We start from the raw sequence: 6,031 nt of genomic DNA on the forward strand, positions 1-6,031 counted from the left end.
GCCCGGAGCCCTCCGGGGCGCCCGGAGCCCTCCGGGGCGCCCGGAGCCCTCCGGGGCGCCCGGAGCCCTCCGGGGCGCCCGGAGCCCTCCGGGGCGCCCGGAGCCCTCCGGGGCGCCCGGAGCCCTCCGGGGCGCCCGGAGCCCTCCGGGGCGCCCGGAGCCCTCCGGGGCGCCTGGAACCCTTCCGGGCGCCCGGACCTGGATTTTGACCAGGATCACGTCAAACACGATCTGATCGTTGGGGGATAAAATTTTATCCCCCTAGGGCGCACGGAACCCTTTCGGGGCGCCCCGACCAGTGCTATAAATATAGCACTGATCTGCACAGTTAAATCAACGAACTTGTAATTCATTTCTTTCTGTGCTTTCTATTCTTTTGTACTGTCAACGCTGTAAGAGGCTACTACGTCTAGAGGAGAATCAGATAGTGTGTCATCTTTGCCTTGGATTAGCAATCCTCTGATTGCAAACCAAGTAAACTCTTTTGTGTCTGATCTTTTAATTTAGTCTCTTCTTTTTTATTACAAGTGTATGTTAATTAGTTGAATATCTGAGAAAGGTTTTTGGTTTAATTTTTATAGGGCAATTCACCTCTCCCCTCTTGCCAGCCTCCAAAGGGATCAACACACGTGCCTGGCTTCACTCACCAGATCTTTCCATCTGTCTGACTTCACTCACAACGTGTAGCATCTACTCGATATTAGTTGCTACACCGTATAGCAACTACTCGAGAGTAGCTGCTACACCCTATAGTAGCTTGATAAGACATGTACAGTAGTTTTACAAAATATTTACATCACCTAGGCAAAAGTAATTGGGTAACTTAAATTGTCATCAGTTTTACAATAAATTTACACCACCAGTTTGTCAATAATCCAGTGTTCGCTAGTAAAAATTTTATGACTAACATTAAAACTAAATTCTCTCATTCCAACTTGTCTAAAGTTTGTTGGTCTACACGGTGTAGTAGCAACAACTAACTAGTTGCTACAACATGCACTAGACAACTTGACAATACATTTACAAGTGATTTACAATAGATTAATTTAGCTTTTATTTGTCCCTTGTAGCAACTACTACCGAGTAGCTGCTATATGTTATAGCAGCTACTACCAATTAAATGCTACAATGTATAACAGCTACTCAATATTAGCTGCTACACCATGTAGCAACTACTCGAGAGTAGTTACTACACCCTGTAGTAGTTTAATAAGATATTTATAGTAGTTTTACAAAATATTTACACCACCTAGGAAAAAATGATATGGTAACTTAAATTGACATCAATTTTATAATAAATGTATACCACCAACTCGTCAGTAATTCAATGTTTGTTAGTAAAAATTTTATGACCAACATGAAAACTATATTCTTGTATTTCAGCTTATCCAAAATTTATTGGTCTTCGGTACATTAAACTCTCGGTGTACCGTATAACAAAAAAAACACAATCTAGCCTAAAAGATAGAGTTGATTTCACACTGTTAATAATCTAATTGCAACGAAAAATATGGAGATGTATAAAAAATATAGGTAAACATATACTTACGATTTTACTTGTGTTGGACCTGGGATTATAGATATATTAAAGTCTCTTGACATTAACGAATGTAACCCTGGATACCATATATCGTAGTAAGATGGGTCCATATTTTTTAAAAAAAAATCCACCTGCATTAGATTGAAGTTTGTAACCAATACACACTAAAATCAAATACATATTGATTTCTTCAACATAGCAGGTACTTATAGAACTTTAAAAATTAGATGTTGGACCTGAGGCTTCCAAGGAGTTATAATATATATAGTGAGCTTCTTGAAGGTCTATGATCAATAGGTGTCAGTGATCGTCTGTGTTATTTAATAAATAGAATATATATTTAATTGGCTTGTCATTGTCAGTGTTTGCTGATAGATTAAATGTCTCATAAGATAGCATTTCAAATAAATCCTGTGTATGCAGACACACATTGTTAAAAGAATATATGGAGAGAAAAAACTCGGTAGTAGCAGTTGGTGTTATACTTACAACAAAACCAGCAACACAAAATATAGATGGCCAATATAGTATGACAGAGGTTTTGGCTTCCTCTACAATGATTGCAAAATATGTATTTATGAAATCGTCATATGTGGCTACGGTCCAATCAAAAACACACAGGAAAGATGACATATTCAATGAAATCGTTCTGTTGGATCATATTACCTTTGTCATAGCCCTACATAAACAAAAAATAAAACATGTCCATAAATTATGTTTTACAATACTAGTGCATATTGCTGCTACAATTGGAGTAGTTATAGAAATTATATGTGTTATAGCAACTTCTAAATTAGCCGTGATTGATTTTATTCAATAATATAAAATGTTTGTTTGACTATACAATAAGAAGATAATTCCAATGTAATTTATCCTTGTGTTCACAATAGAAGTATTACCATAATTCATCATATATTTGTATTACAGTAAGTGTATAACTCCACAAACATTTGATTCACTTTAGCCGACTCAATTTCAATAATGCCTCTGTCACCACATCATCTTTATTTTTCTTAAAATATGACTTCACTTGTTGAACAAATACATAGACAAAGTTTTATCCATGAGTAATTATATGTGATATAGGAATAAAAGACAAAACATTTAACCAACCTAAATCGTACCTTCATGATTTTGAATTTTTATTTGACAAGCGTATACAAGAGTTTAGATGATGAAGATGTGGCAGCTACCTTTGTACATAAGATAGGGGCTTCTTGAACTTTAACAAGATGCTCAATATTTTCATCTCATTTGTCCTTGTGCATCTTTGTCTCATGCATATCTTGGAAATTGACTTTTTTAATTATTTTGGCCACGAGCACTCCCTTAATTCCTTTTATAGGTGGGGGTGTGAATCTCTTTGTAGCACTCCTCTTTGACCTTATTATTGGCCGATTAGCAGGTAATGCCTCTATATCCTTGTCAAGTAACTGAGTTTGAAGATATTTGATTTTTCTCTCATGTTCTGCTATAATTTTATCTTTTATAACTATAATTATGTCTTTTTCATTAATTGTTTTATCCTTGGCAGCTATTGTAGTTTCTAAATCACTGGCATAGATTTTAATCTCATCAATTAACTCACTAATTCTGACCTCCATCTTTGCAATGAGCTGGTCCTTGCCCTTAACCACAAACTCCAAATGATCAATTTCGTGCTCCCTTACTTGATAATTTGTACAAGTCTCTTTCTCTTGAATACATTATGCAATATATTTCTGAGCTTCGGCTGCCTGTTCAAGCAATTGCTCAAAAACATGTTCAGGATTTTCCTTGTATAAACCCCTCAGTAATTTGTTGATCAATATGCTCTACAACATCTTTTAGGGAATCATTTGAGAGCAGATGTGTCTCTAGATCCGATGGATTTAAATTAACAATTATTTTAGTAGCAGGTATTTCTACAATCCTAGATTTTATTGTCTCTACACGGGATCCTGACCACTTCTATCTACATATTCTTGGAAGGGCATGTTGTCTGTAAGAATCCATTATTCTGACATGTTCACACATCCACACCTACAATACAATAAAAATCGCTAAATATAAAATTTTATGCATAAATTATATGAGTCTATCATTATATTTAAGAACTTACAGCGAAGAGATGTGTGAACCCTTTGATCATGGGAGCTTGATTTCCCTTAAGGCCCTCTGGCTTCGGCTTCTATGAAAGCATCACACCAATGACCCCCAACTGTGAGCTCATATAGTCATATACAGCCTTACACCAATTATATCTACCTAAATTATTAAAATCATCTGCACAATCTATTAGTGATTATACTAGAAATCTAGATATACTAGTAGTAGTAGTAAATAAAACATAAATAAAGAAATACAATATTAAAAATTGACAAAAGAGAGTATCAGATTCAACAGATAAAGGTTGTTTGCAGAAGTTGATCACCTTGTTCTTTAGTTCCTTTTGTATACACTCCACATTACTAAAGTGTTGAAGAAATAATGGGGTGGTGGCTACATGCTTCTGTAAATTTACTTCGTCGTCTTGGTTTATGAGTCCTAGAATTAGTGAAACATCTTGCCTTTGGGAGTAAAAAGGTAATTGCATAATATATTTTCACTTTCTCCGCCCGTGCCTGATAATAGATATTAAGATTAGAGGGATTTACAACTTATATTAAAAAAGCCTTACCATCGAAAGGTTTGTGAGAAATGATGTTTGCCAAGTTTCCTATAACCTACATAACAAAAATTGGTAAGAAATGTTTATTTGGAGTATCAAAGTAGCTGCTACAACATGTAGCAACTATTGTAGCGTAGCTGCTATAATGTGGAGCAGTTATTGTAGAGTAGTTGTTATAATGTGGAGCAGCTATTGTAGGGTAGTTGTTACATTATGTAGCAGCTACTGTCGGATAGCTAGTATAAGGTGTTGTAACTACACGATTGAAAGCTGATACATGTTGTAGAAGTTACAACTTAAATCATAAAAAATTAAAACCCTAAATCCTAAATATAAATGTCTACTACTTACTTAGTATAATATCATCTAAGTAACTACCTTGAAATTACCATCAAATGGTTTGTGGAAAATGATGTTTGGCAAATTTTATAACAAAAAATTATAAAAAAAGGTTGTTTGAAGTATCGAGGTAGCTAATATAACGTTGTAGCACCCACACTGTGGAGGTAGTTGCTACAACGTTGTAGCAGTTAACTGTTAAATTAGCTACTACAACGTTGTAGCAGCTATCATTCCAAGTAGCTACTACAACGTTATAGCAGCTAACCGTCGAATTAGCTGCTACAATATTGTAGCAACTAACATTCCAAGTAATTGCTACAAAGATGTAGAAACTAGCTATGAAATTAATTAACAATAAAACACCCGGAACATCCAATAAAGATAATCACGTATAAACAATATATAATAGGTATACAGGAGAGGGAATTTCAACTTAAAATGAAACGACTTACCAAGTAGCTGCTACATGTTGTAATAGCTACTTGCACAGTTAGCTGCTACAAGGTGTAATAGTAGCTACTTGGACAGTTAACTGTTATAAGGTATAGCAGTTAACTGTCGAAGTAACTGCTACAACGTGCAGCAGCTAATTGTCCAAATGGCTGCAGGCATTTGTAGCAATTGTCGACCTTACACGTATAGCATAAATCCTTCCTTCCTTCTAATATATATTAGGATCACGATCGAGAATTACAACTTAAAATGAAATGAATTATCATTGGTTATGAAATATGAGAATTGATGTTTGACAAGTTCCCTGCAAATTACATAAGCAGAAACTGGTAAGAAAGTAGCTAGGGTTTATGTGTTGTAGGATATATCATTGTACAGGCTGAAAACCAGACAGTGGAGTGGAGAAAAGTTTACGATCGAGAATGGAGAGGGGTGGTAAGCAAACCAGCATAGGGTATGTGTCCGGTGGTAGTTTCTCAAGCTTCCAGTCAGCTCGAGAACAAGCATGCAACTGTAAGTTGTCCAAGTAGTTTGCAGTGGCTTTGCTTTTTCTTGTCCGAAAGGAGCATGCTACGAAGGAAGATGACTGCGAAGGAAGAGGCGAGAGTGAGAGAGAGAGCGACAAGAGAAATTTAGAATTTGGAAAATTTCTCTCGCCGCCGATTTGAATAGAAGACGAAGAGAAGAGAGAATAAAAGGACTAGTTTTCTTATAAAGAAATTGAGCTAGCAATACCATATCTATACGTCGCTCACGATCATGCACAAAACGTCGCCTAACATATTGACTGTTGCACCATATCTATTATATTATATTATTATTCTTCATATTATAAACTATTACTCTGGGTAGTTGCACAAGAGAGTTTTTTTTAAAAAAATATATATTAAAGTATCTTAAAAATTATTAAAATGTTATTTGTATATAGTTATCATAATTTTGACCATAACTTAAGTTGTTTTTAAATTATTAGTATTGTATCAACTAAATCTATATACTACGATATATATAAGTTTTTACCCCGACATAGACTAGTTAGTTTTCAC

This window comes from Zingiber officinale, chromosome 7B (genome assembly GCF_018446385.1).
Source record: "Zingiber officinale cultivar Zhangliang chromosome 7B, Zo_v1.1, whole genome shotgun sequence".
NCBI lineage: Eukaryota > Viridiplantae > Streptophyta > Magnoliopsida > Zingiberales > Zingiberaceae > Zingiber > Zingiber officinale.